General features: G+C 39.6%; 1 protein-coding gene across 4 annotated transcripts in view; it reads right to left on the minus strand.

Annotated features, from left to right (window-relative positions):
• GTDC1 (glycosyltransferase like domain containing 1) overlaps positions 1-25716 on the minus strand; it is a 149259-nt gene extending 123543 nt beyond the window's left edge. For all 4 annotated transcript variants that reach the window (XM_017834743.1, XM_017834742.1, XM_017834740.1 and 1 more), the window contains exon 1: positions 25638-25716. The gene's annotated coding sequence lies outside the window, so the exon portion shown is untranslated. The remainder of the gene's footprint in view (positions 1-25637) is intronic.
• Positions 25717-26067: the final 351 nt, after the last annotated feature.

Raw genomic sequence — 26067 nt, forward strand, 5'->3', positions numbered from 1 at the left:
AACAGAGAACTACATACTCTCCTGAAAATCTCATTATCATTGCAATGATGAGAGTTAGTTCAACCCAAGATCAGGTGAAAAATATTATGTATTCTATAGTCAGAGGGGAGAAAACAAATCTTGAAAAAAAAAACCTTACAAGTGCACTGTAGCTACCAAAAGATCAGCTAGCCAGCAATAAAAATCCAAACACTGAATCAACTGAATTGGGAGACAAAATGTAAGAAACCTTTAGATAGCTTTGAGCTGTTGGCCCATCACAGTGCCAGATGAAATGGTGATGTAGAGCTCTTGGGTCATTACAGATTACAGCAAGAGAAAAATGTATTCCATGCTCAGACTTTCTAGCCATAATCCACCCAGGATTCAGGTTATAATTTGCTCTATTATTCACTGTCCCATAATATTTCAAAAAAATTATTTTATATAACAAATATGTTCTTTGCAAAACCAAAAGAAAGCTTTCTGGAAGCAAAGACTTCACTCCATTTTGGAGCTTGCTTCTTTTCAGGTAGCAAAACAGATTCTGATCTCTTTTCCACTGACCTAATTTTGAAAAAATCACACTTTTGAGATCACTGACGTTCTCTGAATTTACAATGATGTAACCAAAATCCTAGTCTCTCCTCCAAAGCCCTTTTGGAGCCTGCAGGGTAATAACTGCTATAAAAACACAAGCTGTGGTTTAGAATCTGCACTATTCACCTAAAGAACAATTTGTAATTAATCATGCTATGCTCGTCATCAAATGTCACCGAAAATTTAATTCAAAGGACTAGAGGGAAGTGTTTTATAAATTCAGCCCCTAAAAAAGGGGTATGTGAAAAGTTGGTAAATGCCATCGAGTCAGTCACTCAGGGAGGGGCTGCAGCTAATTTACAAGTCATTAGCAGTACCAGTAATAAAGCATTTTGTTCATAAAGTATCTGATCAAACCACACTTCATCGTAGTTCTGAAACTGGTTTTATCACCAGGTTTAGCTGAATCGACACTGTGCTCTCTGGTTTTATTCTGCACCAGTTTTCATTGTACATCCCTCACGGGGACAGAGAATGACTGTATGTGCTGATGGTAAGAGACTTTCTCAGTTCTCAGGTTTCCTCCCTGCCCAAAGACCCTGACATTTAGTTATTCTGCATTTACCTACCTTTAGATCTATTAGTAAAACTGCATCTTGCAAATATTACAGAAATACTGTCATACATTTTGGCTGTTTACATTGGGAAACTGGGCTGAAATTGTGGATGTGTCGAGGAGTGGGTGTTAGATGGCTCTTCCCATGCAGTTCTTCACAATAACACTTGCAGACCCCACGGCAGCAGCCTGTGACGGGGAAAATCAGCAGTGACACATTTTTCAGAGATGACCCGAAGCTCAAAAGGTTTCTTACAAAACTCACTCCTCAAAAATGTAGGTACTGCTCACTAAAATCCTCACTAGCACTTGTAGGATTCTAGCACTGTGTGATCTATATGTATATATTACTCACAGTATACATCATACTGAATTTAGAAAAAATGTTATAATACCATATAAAAAGCAGTATATGGTATATTTTGTTCTTTTTTTGAGTTTTTTGTTTTTTAACAATATAATGCCTAAACATGAAACTGAAGGATAATGGCAGCACAGTATATGTCACATTGACTTCAGGGCTTGACTAAGATGGAGCAATGAGAAAGTCAATAAATCTTCTGTTTTAAAAAGATACACTGATAATACAAAGGAAATTATATTACATATAACTAATAATTTTCTGTATTTAACAGGGCACAGAGGAGGTAGGACACAGTCGTTTACCTCATATTTCACCACATGACTTCCAGTTTTGTTCACATACAAAAATAACAGCTATTATTTTTGCTTTATTTCCCTTGACCCAGCCAAGTTAAGGTAAATACGTCTCATAGACTCCTCAGAGGTCTCCAAAAGACACAGCTGATAAATGGCCTGAGAACATTCACCGTATCTGATGGAATGCAATCCTCAATTAAATATAAATCACTCCAGGTATTCTTTTCCCCATTTCAAAGAAAACAACAAATATTAGAAAAACAGAACTGCTTCCCCTTTCTCATTACAGTGTTTCCTCTCTGGAGCCAGCAATCCTGGGTGTTCCTCAAACAGCTCAATCCGCAGGCCTGCAGGATCCTTTGCTTTGAATATTTCCTACTCTGGCTTTACTACACAGAGCAGCACATTCTTCAGGATATACACTGAGAAAAAACTATCTGAAATTAAAAAATTCTTCCAAGTGGTTACAGTGTCAAAATGACATGACTAATATAGAGGTATATTGAAGTACCAGGAAGTGTGGGTGGGCAATTAGGTGCTGTCTCAACCCCAGCCCCTCACGGTGACATTCATCCAGGACTTTTGTGACTTGCTGCAGCTCTACCCCACAGCTGCAGAAACATGGCAAGTGATGGAATCCCTGTTCAACCTAATAATTTCCCTTTAAAAGAAAATCTGAGTACTATACAGGGTAATAAATAAAAATTTAAAGGCACAGAAGAATTAATTGTTTGACTAGCTACAGTAACCATAGCTTCTTTTTAAACTGTAGGTGAACACCAACTCAAGTATTTTTGTTAACCAACCTAGGTAGACAAAACTCATCATTTTCCATGATTTATTAAAGAACACACATCCCCTCTGTCTTACAAGCAGAAGTGTGGTTTCTCAAACATCAGCACAGCTCGCATCAGAAAGCCATAATTAGCTCTGTTCATTGACGTAGTCAGACAACATAAATTACAAGTCATGTTTAAATATCTGTCCAACAAAATAGCTAAGCAACAATCCAAACCCAAAGGAATAATTGTTAATATATTCCATAGGTAGAGAGCTGCTATTGGTTACAGGAAATAAGGTATAGGGTTTCAGTAATGATTGTTTTAACGGTCACAGTCCCACACGTATGAGAAATTTATTCCACCACCGTATCCAGAGCACACGTGGTTCAGTATCTCAGAACTCAACCAACTACAAAACCCATCAGGTATGAACTGTGGACATAAACATACTTAAAACCTTTGATGATTTCACATAAACACACTGCAATACCTAATGCAGGCAAAAAATTTCCATGTTCCACGTTGCGATAAAATGGGATTCTCCAAAGGACTATTTGGGGTCTTCACCTTTCCTCCTCTATCCCTTCTCCCTCCCAGCCCCACAACGTGCACCCACCTGAAGGGGGGATGTGGTATATACATACACACAAACCCAGATAGAAAGAGCCTGCATTACCCTCCCACTCATGACAGTGACTCACCGAAACCCCGGAGCTGTACCTTAAACACAATCACATTTTAAGGTTTGACCAAAATTTAACTCGTATTTAGATCACCCAAAAGTACCAGCTCTGAGGTTTGTCATTACTAAACTGCATAAGCGAGAACGACAATTTATCTTTTATATAATCAACTGGAAAAAACAAGAAATCCTTTCCTCCTTTTGAGAATGTGGTAAACCAGAATCGTTCACCTTTATCTGGACGGCTGAGCAGGACTAGTGTTAATCTACTGGTGACACCCATAAACCACAGTCTGCCTTCTGCACGCAACCTGAGAGCTGCAAACACCTACAGAATACCAAAACCTCCTGTTACCTGCAGGTATCAAGGGTGCTACACGCTGTGAGCACTGAAACCTGCACGACTGCACTGCCTGCTTTTGTGTCACTGAAATACCACATCCAGTTTTTACTGTGCTTAGAATCCACATTACAAGGGCATGTAGGGATAGGACAAGGGAGGGTGGCTTTAAGATGAAGGAGGGTAGGTTTAGATTGGATATTAGAAGAAAATTCTTGCCTGTGACGGTGGTGAGGCACTGCCACAGGTTGCCCAGAGCAGCTGTGGCTGTCCCATCCCTGGAATGGCTGGATGGGGCTTGGAGCAACCAGGGATAGTGGAAGGTGTCCCCGCCCATGGCAGAGGGTGAAACAAGATGAGCTCAAAGGTCCCTTCCAACCCAAACCATTCCACGATCTTGCAAACAATATAATGTTTAAAGACTTAGTTTGATCTTAAATAAAAACCAAAATGCGAGGATCACCAGGTTTGGTTTCTTACATCTGTGCTTTCAACCCTGAAATGGAACAGCAGGAATTGGAAGTTTAAGATGTCCTGTGGCTATCAATCCAGAGACACCCTGACAGAAGAGGCAGTAAAGGCTCCTTTTGGAGTTTATGTATTTAGAAAGTAACATGCTGTAAAATCTGCACATTACCCTGTGCATGTTAAGTTAACAATATTGCTATAAATCCTCAGGAAAAAGTTGCTAATGCATATGCAGAGTACGCATTTTAAAACTCAGTATTTAAATTGTTTTACTATTTCATCTAGGCAAAGGCACTAATGACCTTCATCATTTCTTGCTGTAAATTAAATTTGTTTGTTTCCAGCTACAAAAAAAGGAAAAAAAATTAATCCTTACAATTTACTTTTCACCTTCTTCCCTGACACAGCCTAAGACTGTCATAAATACTTTGTGTCTATACTTCTAGCCATCCTCAATCAACATCTTTGAAGATCTTTATCTGTATTGAATAAATTATTGCAATTTATTCTTTTTTTCCAGCAGAGAAAAACATCTGTGCATCACATTTATGGTTAACTCAAAACCACAACAGCCAACACTACCTCGGTGGGGAAGCATCCATCCTCCTTTGGAGCACAGCACTCAAAAGATACATTTTCAGGGAGATTTCACTGACTGATATCCTGATTCCCAGTGCATTGGGAATAGCAATTACAATACACAACTCATTTTCCATGTGTCTAATTGACCTACTAAGTGGTTTATATGGGATATGTACTGCTCAGGATAGGGTATGAGGGATACTAAGGAGTCTGTAAACTATTTTCATGAGTTCAGATTAACAAAGGCAAACTAAGTATTGCTAATATTTAATTAGGAGAAAGTTTTCTTAATGTCTAAGCCAAAGGAGAATGAAAAATACACAGAAGAGGTGTGATGGGAGAACCAGGGCCATGCTCTGCCAGGAAAACAACTACAGCCACGACCACCCATCACCAGCAAACTGGATTAACTCTTCCACAGAGTTTGTGCCTCTGTCTCCTTCCTTTAATGGTCCCAAGAGATTTACAGAAGTTGGCACAAGTATTCTGCAGAGCAGTAGATATTAAATAATCAATTATCTTCACAAAAAGTCCTACATTACTTTGGGGAGCCCGTCAGTCACTAACAGGATTTTTTGGAAAAAAAAAAAGGTAAAGTAAAAAAATTAGTACAGATCTAATACGAGAGCATAATCCAAAAGCACAAGGTTTGCAATTGGATTTGAGAGAAAATTAGTTATTCTGATTTAACAGTTAATTACAAGCTTCCATTTGCCATGTAACTCAAAAGCCTGGAATAATAATAACTTAATATTCAGAAACTCCTCATGTTGTTTATTGCTATGTTGGCTTTATCCAACTTATTTGGACTGTGCTTACAGTACTTGAAGGCTCAAGAGAGTTTACAGGACTCATCATTTCCAGTGCTGCACCTATGGCTATAAATTTGCTACCACTGATGATCCTGAAGGCTTACATTAGGTTTAAATAGATGAGGGGTACTTGATTTAGAGGATCTCGGAGAGGAGAGGGAACTAATAGGTGTGGTAATGGGAGATGTAGCGCTATTTTTAAACCTGACAGGAGACATATTAGTTGCTAGTTCCCTATTATAGAAAAAGTCCCAGTCTGGTAATAATGGGCTGGCATTTTGAAATTCCTCCGATTTATTAGGAATATGATGAGAAATGTGTTCCACACGCTCTGGGCTTCGGACCAGTTTCTGTACAGAAAGGTAAGAATTACAATGTGCACTCAGACAGTTTAAGAACAAATATATACACTTGAAAAAATCACAAATATTTTAACTAATTTTATTTGAAAAATGCAGTCTACACTTCACATTGATTGACTAAATTACAAAACACTTGTTAGAAGCCATCATTAGTTGCTCTGTGAGGTAATAAAATCACCCTACATCAAAAACTTGGTTTGTTCTCCTCAGCACATTTGAAGCAGCAAAACGTTAAATGAATAGCAAATCACTCTTGTATCACCAAAATTTAGGATTTAGGACTTAAACTCCTCTAGTACAAAAGCTAAATTGCAAGAGCTAATTTCAACATTAATTGAAACATTAGGCTTGGTAGCCTGAGATGTTTGGCAGCAACTTTTGAGTGGGCACAAGCCAGATTTATTTTACAGTCAGAAGGTATCCCTTTGAATATGTGATGAAAGGATCTGCATCTTCAGTCACACCTTGAATCCACAAAAAGGAGGGAATGAGACCTACTGTCAAATCAAGTTCAGCTGTGAAATCTGGGATGGGCCCCACACAGAGGAGTATTACTGAGGAACAGATATCCAGAAAGCCAACTCTATCCTGGGATGCACCAAGAGCAGCTCCAGAACAAGAGGGAGGGAATTGTCCCCCTTTACTCTTGTGAAACCCCACCTGCAGAGCTGCATCCAGCTCCAGGGGTTCCAAGAGATCTGGAGAGGGACTTTGGACAAGGGCCTGGAGTGACGGGACAAGGAGGAATGGATTTAAACTGACAGAGGGCAGAGCCAGATTGGATATGAGGACAAAATTCATCCCTGTGAGGGTGGTGAGGCCCTGGCACAGGTTGCCCAGAGAAGCTGTGGCTGCCCCATCCCTGGAAGTGTCCAAGGCCAGGTTGGATGGGGCTTGGAGCAACCTGGGCTAGTGGAAGGTGTCCCTGCCCATGGCCAGGCAGTGGAACAAGATGGGCTTTAAGGTCCCTTCCAACCCAAACCGAGCTGTGTTTCTGTGACATGCAGTTCACAACACATGTCAATATGGTTCCTTCAAAATTAAATTCAACCGTGATGAAAAATGGACTTCAAAAGAGGTGCCAAATGTATCTACCATGTTACTCGTCTAAAGACCTGCAACACGAGCAATGTAAAATTATTATCATGATTATTTTGCTAAGCTATGAAACCCTTAACCAAGTGAAAATAATAAATCATCAGGGTTTTTTGTGTTTACAGGAAAAAACATTTCAGTATTAGATCCCTACACTTCAGTTTGGGTAGGATGGTCTTGTGATTCACTAAGTAACTTCAGGGTTGCAACGTTACCTGCACAAAAGAAGTCTTTAGTCTTAAATATTAAGTACTAAAATTCAACAGATGAAATAATTTTTTGGTCTTCCGTTTGCCCAACTCTTGCCATCTCCAGAGAGAGCTGAACCAACATTCATATTATAAAGTTATGGGAACAAAAATACATCTCATTAACTTCTGTGCAGTCAGCACCACGTTATCTCTTTCAGAAACCCCTCGAAAGCTCTCAGATTCAATAGCAAACATCCCACAACATTGAATAAGGGCTTCATGCAGCACTAAACATATTTTTCCATGTTAAGAATATTTACATCCTATTTCCAGCTTGACATACAGAAGATGTGTTACCCACATCAATTTATAAATCTAGTGCAATGAGAGTTGCCAATTTGATTTAGTGGTGCAGCATCCTGTTTCCTGTAAATAATTTTCCTATCAAGTTTTGACTAAGCCCTCTGAAAGGGCTCTAGAAATATGAAAGGCTCCGGATTATGGCCTAAATGCTTTCTGACAGTTCCCTGCAAGTGTTCCCCAGCATCTCTTCTGACCCAAGAATAGCAAATCTAATGACTTAAGTCACTTGTTTCCATCCTGTTGTCTGCAGAGCCAGCAAAATACTTCAAGGAGTGGCTTAAAGCAATGAAGAAGAGCATATTCATACATTTTATTTTACTTCACAAGTATCAGAAAGTTAAGGGGTCCACCTCCTCCACTGGGAAGTATCTATGGATACACACATTGCAGAAAGCTGAAAAACACTGACACGAGTTAAACAAACATGTCTGGTATCATCTGCCAATTGAAATGGTGAGCAGTGCAGGAAATATTTGCTTTCCATGAATAAAAGCGATATACAAGCAGCTCAAAACAATCTGTTTTGGAAGGTTATTTTGGTTGTTTTGTAAACAAGTTTAGGTTCTGAGCTGATGTTTTCAAAACAGATACTGCAAAATGAATAAATACTCATGTCTGGGGGAGACCTTAACAGACATGAAACAAGTGTGGCCCTTTTTAACAGTGCCACAGATAAAACAAGGCAAGGACACGCATGGAGGACATCAAGATGTAAATTTTTTCCTTGAAGTTTCTCAGATGGCTGATATTAGAAAAGTGCCATTTAAATCACCACCCTCAGAAAGCCTGTGCCTTAAAAACTTGGCTTTTATTGCACATAAGAGAATCTGGCTATAACCCGTGATCAGCACTGTAGTCTTTAACAAAAACAGTTAAAACCAGAGATTTTTTTATTTTACTTATTACAGTCATGAAGATATGAGTACAAATCACTTGGGATTTTAGCTTTAGAGTCATTTGAGAATCACTTCTCCACCTCCCTAAAGTATAAAGAGTCTGAAAAGCATTTACCCTGCCTGAGTCAACTGGCCACACTCATGAAACCTTTCTTCAAAATCTGAAAATCCTTATCGAAATCAAACATCCTGTTCAAGAAAACCGAAATTATGCTGTCACTTATCAGCTACTTCCATTTGTACCACCAGAGAACCTGCAGAACCCAGCCTGCTCCTCCTGCACACTGATACAACACTAAGAATGGTTTGGGTTTGAAGGGATCTGAAAGATCAGCTTGTTCCAAACCCCCTGCCATGGGCAGGGACACCTTCCACTATGTCAGGTTGCTCGAAGCCCTGTCCAACCTGGCCTTGAACACTTCCAGGGATTGGGAGCCCAAGAACATTAAGCATGGTTTATAATGGACACGACTACATGGGTGCAAAGAAAAACATCTTCACTGCAGAGCTCAGAGCTGAGAAACTATTTTAAGGTTGTTACTGGAAGACCCTCACTATTTAAAGTTTAGTTGGCTATTAGTAGGTGCTCTTACTGACACTGCTGATACGATGAAATGCCAGAAATACCATTACAAGCCAACACGAGAAACCGCTCACACCTCACGCACGCAAGGCCTGTGCTTAATATTCCCACTTCTTCATTTCAAAGCCACAAAGATCACAAGCTTTGCCAGCAAGTTAAAGATCTGTTCTGACTCCTACTAAAGACTTCAGGGTTGTGCAGTTATTCTGGCCATTGGGAAATTTTTGGCAATGCCATCAGTTAAGCATTCACAGCAGCCATAAGCAGCTCTTGGAGGCCTGAAGAACAATGGCATATGGACAGCTTGGAAATACCTCTGAAATCCAGGCAGTGGTTACCTCACAACAGTGTTCCACATGCAGTCAGACTCATGGCAGTGCTACAGCTACAACTTTTGTTATTATTTTTCACATACAAAGGACATGAGCATGTTTGAGTGGGTCCAGAGGAGGCAATGGAGATGCTCCGAGGGCTGGAGCCCCTCTGCTCCGGAGAAAGGCTGGGAGAGCTGAGGGGGTTCACCTGGAGAAGAGAAGGCTGCAGGAAGACCTTAGAGCCCCTTCCAGTGCCTAAAGGGGCTCCAAGAGAGCTGGAAAGGAACTTCGGACAAAGGCATGGAGTGATAGGACAAGGGGGAATGGCTTCCCACTGCCAGAGGGCAGGGTTAAATTACATGTTAGGAAGTGCTTTGCTTATGGAGATAACATTAACTAGATAACTGAAGATAGGTTTATGTTAAAATTCCTTTCATAAAGCAGATCCAAACCCAAGGGAGGTGTTACATGGGTCTTATACCATTACAGAATAAAAGATGCCTATCTTTCTGAATCTTTTCAGATCCCATCTTCCCATCAGTCTTTAAACAGAGGTTGGTGCAACAAAGCTCTGTGAGTTGTAGATACTTGAAATTGCTTATGAAACTGGTTTAGCTTTTAAATGGCATTTAGGCCATTTAAAGCAGAAACAGCACTGGAAGACACTTCACTCTCCCACTTTGAGTACTGGAGATAAAATATAATTAAGAGGGAGGCAGAAGGGCAGGAAGGGCAAGAATAAGTTGCCTCCAGCAAATATATGTGGTGATTAAAAAACACAGACAGGGCACCTAAATTAAACAATACCACACAAATGCTTTGAGAAGGGAAAAGGGAATTATTTCCACCTATCTGCATTGATCATGCACCAGTTCGCTTCCGCTGACAAGAACCCAATCCCAACTCCGCCTGTTCATCTCAAAATGGTTAAGAAGCCATGTGTGAGGTGCATTCAAAATCCTCCAAGATGAACAAAGTCTGTTTTGCATGCCAATATCCTTGGAGAGGGCAATATTCATGCAAGATGATTCAAGCTACTCTTCAGAGCTGCAGCACTCTGCCTTCCCATTGAAGCTCTGAATGAGTTTGGGCAAGAGACACCCATAAATGATTTTTCCTAGTCTATAGACAGTTGGTTTCTTAACACTCACAGAAGCATCTTCTTGGGCATTAACAAAACAACCGAGAAAAAAAGTCTGCTTTTTCCCTTCAAAGCTGGTTTTCTCTTCAAGCTGTGTAACACCACTTGATATTTAGTTTAGCTACTCAACCAAGCACCAGGCTTCAATGTACTGAAGGTGCGTAATGGTTGAGCATCACAGACCATTTCACATGTTTGGGCTTATTTACAAATACCACTTACATACTGCTGACATTTATAATGACACCTGGGATGTTGCTGACACACCACTACGTTTGTAAACTTGGCGTCTACACACACAGTGGATTCTGAGAAACGTGCTGGGGAATACACACAGCAAATTTCCTTTGACTGCAAATAGAATGGTTACTTTGACTATTTCCTATCTGAATACGAAAAAAGCCTCAGAAACAAGGTTTAGCAAGACTAATTCCCCACTGATTTTCTTATCACTCAACACTATTTCACTCGATTGCTTTTGTCGACAATTTTCTCAAAAACTTCCTCCTGATCACATTACAGTGTTGCTTAAATCATACTGCAGACACACACTCACACATACACAGAATTTCACATATTTCTTACTATTGTTGCCTACTGACTTGTTATTCCAAAGCCCATAACCTCCAAATACAACACATCAGTGCTTCTAGAAACCTTGACACAGTGTTTGATGAGAAGGAAATATTTGGTCTGGTTTTGTACATGTAGGGACACTATAAAGAATTTATCTTACTATAGAAGCAAAAAATGAATGTAGATCATTTATTCAATTTTTCAAAGTCAAAGGAGACTTAAATTTATATTAACATGCCCCATCCCTGGAAGTGTCCAAGGCCAGGCTGGACAGGGCTTGGAGTAACGTGGGATAGTGGAAGGTGTCCCTGCCCATGGCAAGGGGTTGGAACTGCATCATTTTTAGGTCATTTCCAACCCAAACCATTCTATGATCCTAAAATGAAACAAAGCACTAGATCTCCCTAAACGCTCAAATTACAAGCAAATTGTAAGAAAATGCTTGGATTCTTACATAAAACTAATAATTACATAACTTCTAACCATTTTCCATTGTTCTGCTCAAATGTGCTTTAAACAACAAACTGTAACTGTTCTATCTCCTCCCTCCAACCCCAAAATCGTATTACATCTTCTGCCTGGTGCTTTCCTATTATTAACAACAAGAGGTTTCATTTATCTGCTCTCATCCAAAAATGCTGAAGAGCTTAACAAACACTAATTAAACCTCGCAACACTCCTGTGAGGTAGGTAGGTATTGTTATCTCTACTTTACAGATGAGAAAACTTGAATTAAAAATTGTGATTTGCACCATTTCCCAACAGCAGTTTTACAGTAAAGCAAAGAGCAGAAGAAAGGAAAAGTGACTCCTATGTCCCTACTTCCAAGCCACCACAACACACATTTTCTTTCAAACCAGGAGGATTTTACTTGACATTTTGCCACACGTGAGAAAAATATTCTGAAAAGCAGCGTTACTTTATCATTACCATCATCCTTTCTAAGGAAATACAGACAAATACATCTTTTACCCAGACTGTACTTTCATTATTTCATTATGAAAATGAGACAAAATTGTATCCTCTTCATCTGGCTAGCTGATGAATTCAATCTTCAAAAGGAAAATCCACACTTCTTGAAACCATATGAATTGTTTCTCATATGACTGAATCCCTGATTTCCTCTTTTCATTTACGTTTCTTAACAACACTTTTTTCCCAATTCTTTTACCTTCTTTTCTAATTACTTCACATTGTACTTTCCTTACTCCTACCTCATCTTTTTTTTATTCTTTAAACTTTATTAGTAATACAGTAAAATCTAGAAAGGATTGACTTAGATACAGCATATCAGCTACTACCTTGATGGGTCATCTATCCATTTTTCCTGTCTCAAACTACTCTCACTTCCAATCTTTTCCTCCTTACTTCCAACCTTTTCCTTTGTACATCCTCTATATCTTCTGTCTGATAGGTTCACAACCTCAGAGTGTCTTCTATTTCACCATCCTGCTTCACTCCTCATTAGGAAACCTCCAATTTGAATACAGTCATTCCTTCACTGTTCCCAAAGCAAAAGCTTCATGGCTCCCTTGCATTATTTTTTTTGCCTCCAGCCTCACTTCCCTCTTTGTCAATTCTTCCTCACTCCAATTGTTTCATACACCTTTACAAACAACCTCTTTCTTCCTCCTCCATCTTACCACATCAAACGCAAAGTTTTCCTCTTCACCTTTGCTTTTTCCCCCTCCCCAAGTAAGACTCAATGCTCATTTCCTCACATTCTTTTCATTTTCCTTAGACTTGTTTGGTAAATCTCAACTTCCCAGCAGAAAAAGGAAGCTTTTAACACATTGCCAAAGAGTCATCCACTCATTTATCAATTCTACTCCACATGCTCTTTCCAGTCTCCCCAGTCTTCTGCATTTTTCTCTCCTTTTCAGTCCCTGCTCCTGAATACTTTAAGTCTAATAACACTCTTCTTACACCTGTTCTGTTTCAATCTTTGGTTTTCTACATTCCTTCTCTCCCCTTCTACCCCGGCCTCTTCTATTAAGTATAAATTGAGACTCTGAACACATCTTACACATATCTACAAATCTGTACCAGGACAAACCAGACTGTCCCAGACAGGTAAAACTACTTCAAAGATGCTTTCAATGGACATGCAGACCACTGAAGATAAGAAACAACCATTAAAATACAAGTAGATTCAAGATTTTTTTGACAAAATGGCTGTTACATTTTTGTTGAAATCTCATGATTTTTCTATGACTTTATTCCTCTTATTTTAGAATCAGCACAGGAAGTTAAATTAAGTCTTTTTTTTTTTTAAACCATACAAGTTAGCACTTCTTGTTTGTACTGCTTGCTCTAATGAAGTGAGCCTACATTTGCCAGTGTACAGTAAAAATAGGTAGCTCTGTTATTCATATACTCTCTGCAAGCAGCAGCTCACAGGCTCTGAGAACTGCTCTCATCATATGGAAGCTGAAATAAATGTTCAGTCACTGTTTTCTCTTCCAGCTCTCAAAATTACAGCTGGATTCTTAAAGCATTACATGTGGTTTCTTGCACTTTAAAGCTTCTGAACTACTTGAATTGCAAGACGCAAAAGTTCTGCCCACAGACACTTTCTTGCTCCCACTGATTTCAGGCTACAGCCAGAAAAGTATCAAATGGAAGTAAAATGCTGCTGGTTTCATGGAATATACTGGTCAGTGTGTACAGAAAGCCCCAAGTTATACTTCAGCTGAGCAGGACCGGTATCCATCTATTTCTTTTTCATCACTCCACAAAGGTGAATTTCAGAAGAACCTACTACACAAAATATTGTATCACAACAGGCTGACAGAGATGGGGGTGTTCAGCCTGGAGAAGGCTCTGGGGAGACATTAGAGCCCCTCACAGGCTACAAGAGAGCTGGAGAGGGACTTTGGACAAGGGCCTGGAACGACAGGGCAAGGGAGAATGGCTTCACATGGACAGTCAGGGTTAGATGGGATAATGCAAAGGAATTGTTGGCTGTGAGGGTGGGGAGGCCCTGGCACAGGTTGCCCAGAGAAGCTGTGGCTGCCCCATCCCTGGAAGTGTCCAAGGCTAGGTTGGACGGGGCTTGGAAAAACCTGGGAGAGCGGAATGTGTCCCTGCCCACGGCAGGGAGTGGAAAGAGATGGTCTTTAAAGTCCCTTCTAATTCAAACCATTCTATGATTCCGTATCTGGGAGCATAAAAAGCCAGCGTTAGGGAAATTAAAATTCTCCAACAGTTTTTTGCTGTTTAGTTACCATCATATTATTTAAATCCACAACTTTTACGTTATTTCACAACAAACATACTAACTACTGGAAAGAAGTTGATGTGCTGCTGGTTACTATTTGTTTCCATTTCGACATGACTTGCTGATGCTCTGTCCATTTCTGCATGCACGAAGGTCAGGAGTTATTTAACCTCTGTAGGCATAAAAAGTTGCCTTTTTTTTTCCCCTTTTAATATCCCCTAAGGTTACCCATCCCTTTGCATTCAGCTATTGAGAAGATTATCTGAAATCCTTTGAAAATTTCAGATATGCAGCACAGATCAGTAAGTTCCAATATGAGGGGCCTCTCACAGCACATTAGTCTCACTGTCCACTACTGTCATTTACTTCTTGCTTGATTCTCAATGTTTTGGCTTTTCTTTTAATTTTAGTGGATTCTTATCTCCAAAGCCACGAATGATGTAAGCCTTGCCTACCATGGAAACTGCCACTGAGCAAACACTCTCCAATGCTTCAAACCAGGTTGGAACCCGCAGAAAATTTGTTTCAGTGAGACTCCTACTCTTTTATGTTTTTCTCTTTAGATATATCAACCCTATCAGCATTCAAAACAGTCACTTTTCCCAAATATCTTCTTATGGTGAGACAACAGAAAACAGAATTGATTTTGAAACTCTCTAATAATTCATTTTAACTCCTTATTACATTAAAAAAAACCCCATTTGCCTCTGTAATAAACGCTTTGGGAGGAGTGTAATAAATTACCCTTCTCTGTGGCATGTGAAATTCCAGAGAAACTTAGTTCTGCTCTTCTGAAGTCCCTCACTGGGCAACATCAGACCAAAGCGTGAGCAGGAGCTTCTTGGGCATCAGAGAAACACCGGGAACATCAGACACTGAAGCATGTGTAGGTGTATTAGCAGTCCTACCATCCATCTGTCAGAAATCTTCGATGTTCCTGCACATCACCCACTGGCAGAGCTGTCTGCCAAGCAAAAATATTATGAAATGTTCATTATATCCTCAAATCTCTCCCCCCCCTCCTTCCCTAGGAGGAAATGGAAAAACCTGTCTCTCCACACACACACAGACTCACATTCGTTACCAAGAAACGGTGAAAGACTTTCAAATTCACCCAGAAAGAAAATGTACCAAGAGACCTGGGCTGTGAATTTAGATTTATTCTAGCAAACTTTACTTACCAGAGGATATACTGACTTTTAGTTCACATATATCTCATTTTTAAGGTACGTTAAAGACCGAGTTTACAATTAACTGAACAGACAGCGTACAAAAGGCTTTTAGAACTACACCATATGGTCGAGGGAAAGGAACAATCTGGACTATCCACATTTCAATCTGCAGGCTTGTCCACCTCTATAACACATTGTATTGCTGTAATAAAATATTAAGATAGAATTTTAAAAGTGAAAATATCTATCTTTTGCACTACTAGGGAACAAGGCATCCCACAGTCTAGTGCGTTTAATAAATATTTTAACTTTTATGATTTTGGCTTGCTGAATCAGATATAGTCAATAAAATTCCCAATTCATTTAAAACTGTAGTTCCAGAAGGATATGGGTGGGTATTCATCTTATGCTTCAGGGAAATAAAAAATACCAGTTTACACAGGGTATACTGGCAGCAGTTAATGTAACAGATGACACATTCTTGGAAATTAAATAAAAGCAGAAAGAAAATACCCATTGTTGCTCAGAGAAGGACTAATCACATGGTCACAGCTGGAACCAGTGTAAATCATTCATTAATAAAATTCTGTTGTAGTAGTCACTTTTTTTCTGCTTTTCAAATGCCAATAGGAAAAAAAAGACGCTTTTCAATTCTCTGCAGAAAGGAAACACTTGCAAGTATTTCATAGTAACTATTAAACTTACTAAATCTTTGCAGAAAAAAAATGCCTGCAAGGAAGGCATTGTTAGCACTAAGGAAAAATATAAATACTTCTGCATTTTATATGTAATCCCAGAACACAGTCCAAGAAGATACCTGCTACACTCTGGCCTGACTTCTGATTGCACAGAATCCAAATCTTGACAAAAATCATCCGAAGCCTTTGTAGGGCACATTTTATAATGTAAAGAATATAAATACAGCCTTGTGAGTCATATCCCTCAATGTAAACTGGAAAGTTGCACTAGATTAAATGCAGACACTCCAGAGGGATCATGGAATACTCAAGTATTCCATGATTACACACTCTGTTGGATATAGGTATCACAGGCTCATGGCCAATTATCCTATGATCCCAGGCTCTTTCAGACTATAGACTTCTCCATTCTTGAGCTGTGACCCCTAGTATCTTTAAAAAAAAAAAAAATCAACTATTTCAAGTTTTTTGTTTCATTGCCTCCAACAGCAGGAAAAAACCTCACTTAAATCTCTATGACCTTACAGTTAGTGACTTCTTAAATCACAAAAATCAGATTATCCCCTACAATTATTTTGAAAGCAACCTCCTGGAATCTAAATTCTGGTACGTTCACTGTCCTATTACTCCCAACACTATAGGATAAGAGGACTGTTTTTCTGATCCTTTTGGAGAAACTACCAAGAACAGTAAACAAAGTATGCCATTTGATGGCATAGACTGCCACAATATAAACTAAATGGGATAGGTTTTCCTCCACACCAAAAGAAAAACCAAAATCACCCCACTCCTCACCACTGTGTGCAAACACCGCAAAGAGCAGAGCATTTAAAATTGTCAAGAATTCCTTTAATTGAAAGGTTTCTTTGAATTTAAAAGCTAAAAATATATTATCTCCCTCATTCTGTGCCTACTAAAGCAGTCTGAGCAAAGACTTAAAGCACCTTGGCTTGAGAGGATATGTGGGTTTTACTGCCGAGCCTGCTAAGGACTGCTCAAATCTCTCCCAAGCCACGGGCCTTCAGAACAAGCCCTGTGCAGCTGGTGGGAATGCTCCAGTGGAAACTTCAACACATGCTTACATTTTCACATGATCAAAGGCTCAATTGCTCTGTTCTCCAGTTTACTGCAGTTATTCCTACCTCACAGTGACACCCTCAGCAAAGGGAGATACTTTCTATGAAACTGGTTAATGCCAAAAAAAAAAAAAAAAAAAAAAAAAAAAAAAAAAAGAAACCCCTCAGTTTTCCAGTAATTAACTTCAAGTGGGATGAAGTGACAGTTCAAAGCACCATCGCTGCTAAGAGCATTACTTACACGCAGGAGGAAATCACTACCTAAGAAAACCTGAATACCTGAATATATAAAAGAAATGTAACAATTTTATCGAATTCAGAAAGAAAAAAAAGACACAAATGTTGTGCTAACTTCTAATTTAGCAATTATCTGTGTACTCTTTGTCAGAACGGGTAAAATCTGAAGGCAGGGAAGTGAATTGAGTACGTAAGTGCTACAGAAAAATCTGTACCTAAAGAAAAGCAACTGCAGAAAGCATCAGCTCTCACACGTGTACAGGCCATGATGCAGAGAGGCAGCTTTTATGTAAGATACCATTTTCTGCTCTTCCTCTCTTCCAAATAATAAAAACACTGCTTTTTTTGTAACAGGAAAACGCAGTAAGGCAGATCCTCACTGGCCAGGATACACAGTTAAAACTTACTTCGCTTTGTTTGGTGATGTCTGTCCATTTCAATAAAATAAAAATAAATAATAAAAGCTGTTGAAAAGTGTATCTGACCAACTTGTGGCTTTAAAAGAACATTTGCAGGAGAATTAGATAGTATAATTCTCCAGCTGATCAAAGGAGGCTGCCATTATGCCCAGGAAAAGCAGCCAAGCACCTCGCTTTTCTCCGTCCCGAACCCTGCCAGACATCCCACTCTTCAGAACTCTGTCCAAAGGGCTCTGCAACATAATGAGAACAGGCCTAGTTTCTCTGCTTCCAGATGAAATGTAAAAAAAAAAAAAAAAAAGTTTCACAGGGAAAAAGGCACATCAGGTCAAATTCAGGTACATATCCCTGTCATGCTTCACATGCCCACACACTATTTTCTCCTTCAACTACACCACATACACCTGAGAGCTTTTTTTAATCCAACACCTTACAAAGTGCATTGATTCTTCTAACACTGGTATCAAAAGAATCATGACTACAGAGAATCACTGACTCATTAGGTTGGGAAGGATCTCCAAAGTCATCAAGTCCAACTGTTCCCTCAGCACTGCCAAGGCCACCACTAAAACCACGTCCCCACGTGCCACATCTACACATCTTTTAAATCCCTCCAGGGATGGGGACACTCCACCACTGCCCTGGGCACCCTGTTCAGGTTTGACAACCTGGTCAGTGAAGAAATTTTCCCCAATATCCAATCTAAACCTCCCCTGGTACAACGTGAGGCCATTCCCTCTCCTCCTGTCCCTTGTTCCCTGGGAGCAGAGTCCAACCCCCCCCAGCTCCCCCCTCCTGTCAGGGGGTTGCAGAGCCAGAAGGTCCCCCCTGAGCCTCCTTTTCTCCAGGCTGAGCCCCCCCAGCTCCCTCAGCCCCTCCTGCTGCTCCAGACCCTTCCCAGCTCCCTTCCCTTCCCCGGACAAGCTCCAGCCCCTCAATGTTCTTGTCATGAGGGGCCCAAAACTGAACCAGGGATTCGAGGTGTGGCCTCACCAGTGCTGAGTATGTGACTTTAATTGCTTCCATGCCTAATTGCCACTACCTGGCAGCTCTCCAGCTGCCAGCTGAGGCCACCGTTCAGGCTACCTGAGAAACCATGTCATGGGTTGGCAGCTGCACCTTCACCAAGCAACACCACCAGCACCACACATGGGTCCAGGAAAGTCAAACAGCATTAAAAAAAAAAAAAAAAAATCCAACTTATAAAAATATACAACTATTTATCATTTTCCTCACTGGAAACCCTGTACCCAGCTCTAGGTAGACTGGTTCTTTCAAATGAAGTGTGACAGGGTGAAAAAGGCAGTATTTAGTCTAGCTAGGAAACATATGACAGATATAAGCTAATGTTAATGCTAGGAAAGCTAAAATTTATCTTTACTAATCCCTCTCAATGGAAACAATAGGACAGAATTAAAAATGACAAAGTTAAGATGAGGAAGCACGTTTTAGGGAGGTATGAAAAGGAGAGACAAGGAGGCACACGAGGAAGGCTGCTGCTGCCTCACCTAGAGAGCTGCAATTTGTTTCCATCATCTCTATTTAAATCAGTTTAACAACTTTCTCATGCACACAAGCATCGGGATTATTAATTTCAGTGAATATTACTGAGTAGGCACACAAAAACCAAGTTCAGGCATTTAAATTTCTGGGCTGATTTACACTTTAAGTCACAAGTAGGAGTCATTTATACTGAAAGGTAATGAACAAGTTAATTTCTTTCGTTTAGATCATTAAGGCAAAAAAGTCCTCACTACGGTTACATAAATGAAGATGAAGTTATTCATAGAAAAGGAATAAATGTTTCCAAAACATGCTGTTGCTCTGCACCAGAAAAGAAACCATCACAGAAAGAATGACACTGCTGGGTGAGAGAAAGGATAATAAAACTGCACCAAGAGTGAATTTCACACTGAAGGGAGGAGTTGATTAATATTTTTGACAGTAAGAGAATAAAAAGAGGCTGGTCTTAGCCCAATAGCTATTTTACAACCTAAATTTTATTAAACTGGTATTATAATTTTGTAATTGTGTATTAAAATGCGGCCCACATTAGTCAGTGAACAGCCTCTAAGTGAACGCTTTGCTTTCTTTAGCAAGACAAGTCTTCAACGCCAACTGCAAATACCAAAGCCTTCTTGCACTCAAACGCTTTCAGCGGGTTTTTTTCTCCTGTTTTACTCAAAATACGCAAACTTGGATGCCTACAACTAGCACATAAACCTGAAATATGGCATTTAAATCCACTCATTAAAAGCTAAGCACTCAAATGGGCTGAAGAGCGAAGCTGAAGCAAAAGCAACTACTCCCTCAACCAGGAGCAGCAAGGATTTACTCCAAGGGTAAAAGCCTCAGGGCTTGGGGTGTCTCAAATTCAAGCCCTAACTCTCGCATTTTTAAGGTGACACATTGCTGCTCTGTGATTTTCCATGAGGTTGGTGGGGTTTCTTTGAAAAACCAAAACCAAGTGACAAGCTCACGTGCCGGGTACAGGGGGGTGCTCTCAAAACGCTCACAGCGTCACTTTTCATCTTCTAAGACATAAATTCATGTGATCTTTGAACAACTATTTATTTCACACCAAACCAGATATCTCCCTAAAGCCTACCAATACAGCCTGCAGGCATATTTCTTAAATAAAAGTACTGAATCCTTGTATACTTAAAATTTGCATAGCAAAGGGATGAATCAACTATCACAGAAGTAGTAACACTGTGCAGCAACCGCTCACCTCTCGCAGAAGAAAAAAAAACCCTGTTTGTGGGGTTTGGGTGGGACTCTACAAGTGCTTTTCTTCATGTTTCACAATTGTGAAATATCATTTTCTTGCAGAACTCTGACAAGCACAACTGCTGTTCAAGCTATTCAAGGAACCAGTTCTGTTTATGCAATTTGTATTTTGCATATGTAAACCACAGCACCTCTTTACTTGTAGATTTTATTTCGGCTTAAAAGTAAATGAGATTGTACACACCCAATTCAATTAAATTAAATTAGCAAGACTAATTTGGAATAACTCAAATAACTTTCTGTACTGTCTTTGCTGCAAGATGTATTTCTGTCTACAGAGATGCTTCAGTTTTAACAAATCTCACTATGGGATTTCCAGTAGCACCTAAATTTTCGTGATATATAATAAAAGAAATATAAGGTGTTAAACAGGTCTGCATTTGACAGAATTAAATCACTCTGTTGGCCTGATTGAGTTTAAGCATTCCGAAAATAAGCAGTTATAGCAGTAAACAGGGAATGAAGCCCTCTAAAAATTAAGATGTGAATTCTGTACAGCTGTTTATAGAGCACAGGAGTAACTTTTTTTTTACCTGAAGAACCAAAAAGTAGTGGAGGAAAGTCCAGCGGGAAAGACTCTGCTCACATGCTCATTTGAGAGATATTTAAGGTTCAATTAACTCTGCTTGCACTAATGGACCACAATTAAAGCTTTTCAAAAACTACTAGAGGAGCTCTACTGAGAAACTGTGGTAGAGGCTATTAACACATGATACACTATCTCCTGTGATCTAAAAAAATACTTATCTGCTACATAGAAGAACATAAGTTAAATGTCAGTTGGCTCAACATTTTCTAAGAAAAGGCTGTTTTCCAGAAAAGCACGTGTCTGAAATGGGGCTGCTGGCAGAGTCCCTCAAGCACAGAGCTGCACCTACTCACACAAGAGCTCTCAGGACTGGGCATACATGGAATATTCTATATATTACATATTTTTATACATAATATACATTGCATTATAACATTCTTGTATACTTTATTACGTAGCATATGCTTATAGACACATATATTATATCTACACATGTATATTCTTATGTAATATATAACATGATAAACGTACGTGTTCCAAACATGACCCAGCTTTATATTTACTCCCCATTTCGAGCACTGGAGTGACGTAATTTCCTAAATGGCCCCATGACAACTAATGTAATTACACTGAAATACTATTAGCCATATTTATATTGGGGATAGTCTTACCACAGTTCTTAAAGACCTGCTCTGCAGCTCAGGAATTAACTGTATCTCCTCAGCCCAGTGTGATTAGTCAGTTTGACATTTTACCTTGTGCAGTGACTCAAACTCCTCCCACTCTCATCATTCAGTGGAGATAGCTTGGATTTAAATCAGTTTAAATATGGTTCAGGTAACATATACTCACATGACCTCTTTTTTTCTTTCCTAATATCTTATTTTAATTCACCAAAGCGAACTAGAACGAGATGATCTTTAAAGGTCCTTTTCAACTCAAACCATTCTGTGATTCTATGAAATGAAAATGATTGTGTTGTTATTCATAATTGTGTTACATCCTGCCATGCCCAAGTGGAAATTTAGGGTTCTTTGGCTAAGAAGTCAAACCTGATAACTCAAGAAGCTTGCACATTAAGACTTCATGTTAACATCTGTTAAAAAAACATCATTTGTTAAAAAAAAAAAAAAAGGAAAGTTTTGCTTCTTTCACCCCAAATTCAGCTTATAGAAGGTCACACTCCAGTTCACCATGTCCCCACTGGTCACAGAACATTTGGAACAAAGAGGCTCTGCATAGACTCATTTTTTATCTTATTTTTTCCAGTTTTACCATATTTACAGGCACATGCAATGAAACTGGGGCTCCTGAAAAAACAAAATGGTTTAACTGCCAGGAGTTTGTGTGCATTTGCTGTAAAATACACATGGTACAAATTACATATCTAATTTTATATATATATATATATATTTATACACACATTTATTTATATATTACAAATTACACACACAAAAAAATGCATACACCTTGTATAAACTTGCAACTATTATTCAATTTTTATTTAAGTCACGTAATTCTTACAACTCTGATTTAGGAAACACAGCACCAGCTCTACCAGAATGCCAAAGAAAGTTGATTCTAGTCAAATATTTCCTTTTGACTGAAGTGCAAATCGCCTGAGCTGAATGTGTATGAACTAATTAGCAAAGCAGGTATCCCCAAGCTGTGAGCAACTTCTCGCTCCTCAGGCTACCTAACAGCACATACTTCACCACTTTTAATGACCATCAATCCCACAAGCAACTGAATCATGTCTGGCAAACAAAATATGAAGATGTTTTCAGAGATGTTCTTCCTGTTTCTTATTCGTACTGAAGTGGAAGTTAGCACTTAAAATATTTTGAAGAACTACCCTTGCTTTTGTGCTGGAATCACTGGAGGTGTGATTATGGCATGTAAATCCCTTCAGATTAAATGCCTTTATCAAAACATCTTACAGGTACATTAAAAACCGAAGGGGCATGAACAGCTCTGGCAGCTTGTAGCTCAAGTTGGTGATCTTTGCAATTCATAAACATCAAACCTTGGGCTGGTTTGCAGGGGAATACAAGCAACTAATTATTATCTTTTGCTTAAGGGCACGTGTGGTGAGCTCTGCAGGTATGGCCTCTGCTTTTACACTAATGTATTGCCTCTTCAAGCCTATCAACGTAACAACTGCTGCTGCACTCTACAGCATTTCTAGTGTTACCCAACTGCTTTATATTCAAAGAGAGCACACTGAAACTTCTGAAAGATGCTGCTAAGAAAGAAGCTGCAGTTCCAGTGAATTACTCTTTACTTGCAAAGAGTAATTTTATGTTGTTCAATAAGAGACAGAGAATCACAGAATGATTTGGGTTGGAAGGGAACTTAAGGATCATTTCATTTCAACCCTGCCCTGAGCAGGGACACCTTCCACTAGCCCAGGTTGCTCCAAGCCCCATCCAACCTGGCCTTGGACACTTCCAGGAATGGGGCAGCCACAACTTTTCAGGGCAACCTGTGCCAGGGCCTTACTACCCTTACAACAAAGAATTTCTTCCTAATATCCAATATAAATCTACTCTCTGTCAGTTTGAAGCCATTCCCCCTTCTCCTGTTTCTCCAGACCCTTGTAAACAGTCCCTCTCCATCTTTCTTGTAGTCTCCCATCAGGCACTGGAAGATCATAATTAGGTCACCCCAAAGCTTCTCTTCTCCTGCTGAACAATCCCAATTCTCTTCACCCTTCCTCCATCCCTCTAATCACATTCACTTGCTACTTATCACAGAGACAGCCTAAAGACAACCTAAACTGAGCTGAGAGTCTGAGCCAATGATAACTTCAGGCTCCTTTCACCAAGAAACATCCAACACCAGAAGGTTTTTAAGCTTCTTTAAGAATTGCAAAACATGAGAAAAAATACTGTCATGGCTACACCCAGCAAAAGAAATATAGGTTACTATCAGCCTGTTATTCAGAGACTGCAAAGAGGATTTTAAAGTAGGTGAAGCATAATTATTCGAACTAAAAGATTCTTAAGGTCAGTCATCCATGATGGAGAAAGAAGTTTAGTGACAACCAAGAGTCACCCAACCTTGAAGCAAGACAGCAAGGACTGCCCCATGACACAGCTGGGGAGAGAACATCATCCACCAGCACAACCAGTGCAGCTCCTGGAGCAGCTCTGAATACTCACCTCCAGATTATTTTATCCTGATTTTTCACCAGCTGACATCAAGTTTTGTGGTGCATTTAGTCATAAACTTTGGAGAATCTCAGTCCTGATTTTGGTTCACAAGGTGTTTATGCTTCCTCTTTCCATTAAAGTTAGCCATAGTAAGAATCCTATTTGCAATCCTGTTAAAATGAGCACTCCAGGCAATAGTTGGGGTTCTTACCATTTCACTTCAGTGCAGATTTTGGCCCAGTAAGTCTAACTCAGTATTTTCCACCCAGAATTGCAAGCATTACTTTCATTTCTTCATGCAGGGGATTGGTATGATTGGTAAGGAGCAGTTTCAGTATTACAAATAATGAGGCAGCACAAATTCTAGAAAACGAAAACTTCCTGAGTAAAACCAGCAGCCTCTTCAAACACTATTGGTACCATTTTATTAACTATTTCCTCACTAAATCACTTTTTGTTTTCAATTTAGATTCACAGATATGCCAGGCTCCTAAATAAAACATCAATTCAAAGACTGAAGACATTTTACATGCGGTTTACAGCTAATGCATTTCCAAAGTTGAAAGAAAACACAGCAAAGTTAGATAAAAACAGTAGTGAGATTCTGTAAATAGATTCAAGTCTTCAAAAGAAAATCATTCACTGCATGCAGCTTTAAAGCAGGTCTTTCAAGTTAGGATTAAATTAAACGTTTATTTAGTGACACGACACTAAATAAAAACAGTACTAAAAGATGCAAGTGCAAAAACAATCATGATCACCCAAATACCCTTTTTTTGGTGTAAGAAGCTCTACAGGTTCTAACAGCTCTGCCTGCATGAGTGGGTTGATGGCTCTACTCATTTAAGTTGTGTTTCCATTACTGGGTTGTATGTGCTTACGGGAAGATAAACAGAACAACCACATCTTCGTGATGGGGAAATCTTTGTGCTGGAGAGCAGAATCAGGCAGATGAGCAGCTCACACTTAAATTACTGGCAGTCACATGTATAAAGCTGGGCACAAGATTAAGCCAAAACACCTTTCCTCAGCATGTGCTGCAGTAATGCTTTATAGGTTATTATCATTGATGCCAAAATTAATATTTTCTATTTGTTCTCTGATCACAGAATTGTTTGGGTTGGAAAAGATCTCACAAGATCACCTCATTACACCTCCCTGCCATGGCCAGGGACACCTTCCACTAGCCCAGGTTGCTCCAAGCCCCGTCCAACCTGGCCTTGAACACTTCCAGGGATGGGGCAGGCACAACACAACCTGTTCCAGTAGGCTTTTGCAAATCCCTTTAAATGGAGACATCCCTTTTGGGCTAAGCAGAGTTGAACACAAATCAATAAGAGCAGGATGTATCATTAAAACTGGCAGCTAAAACGCAGGGTCCTTTCAAACACCACGTGAAAGCCACGAGTGCAGGGAGCAGCAGTATCTGAGCGAGCTTTAGCTGGCAGGGATAAAAAGAAGTCAGAAGAAAGGTTTAGCAACCAAGATAAGCATTTTCCATGAATGCACACAGTAAGTAATTATGCTGCTGCCATATGCCAATCCCCCTCGGTGCATCCACACGTGTACCCACCGTACCTGGCCCGACTCGCTCTAGGTGTGTTTTGCATATCTTTAAAACAACACACCTTCCCTTTTCCTGTCTGAAGACCCATCCTTTGATTTGCTGCTACGTGAATATAAAACAGCAGCAATCCTCACAAAGGAATGATAACAGCTCGCTGCTTTGATACCTATGGCAACATGACAGAAAACAGGCAATTCAAAGAAACAACTAATTCAGTTTAAA

This window comes from Lepidothrix coronata, unplaced genomic scaffold (genome assembly GCF_001604755.1).
Source record: "Lepidothrix coronata isolate B3197 unplaced genomic scaffold, Lepidothrix_coronata-1.0 Scaffold238, whole genome shotgun sequence".
Taxonomy (NCBI): domain Eukaryota; kingdom Metazoa; phylum Chordata; class Aves; order Passeriformes; family Pipridae; genus Lepidothrix; species Lepidothrix coronata.